The following is a 249-nucleotide window of genomic DNA, read 5'->3' on the forward strand; positions in this document are numbered from 1 at the left end:
ATTCTTCTTAAGTGCACATGGGTCATTTTCAAAGATATTGGGGCACAGGCAATGTCTCTTCCAATTCAAGAAGATAGAAATCATGTCAAGCATCTTCTCAGATCACAATGGCATAAAACTAGAAATCAACTACAATAAAAACAATTAAAAATCAAACACCTGGAGGCTAAATAGCATGCTTTTAAAAAATGATTGGGTTACCAAAGAGATCGAAGAAGAAATAAAAAGTGTCATGAAAACAAATGACAA

The sequence above is a fragment of the Myotis brandtii genome, unplaced genomic scaffold (assembly GCF_000412655.1).
Source record: "Myotis brandtii unplaced genomic scaffold, ASM41265v1 scaffold2175, whole genome shotgun sequence".
Classification (NCBI taxonomy): Eukaryota; Metazoa; Chordata; class Mammalia; order Chiroptera; family Vespertilionidae; genus Myotis; species Myotis brandtii.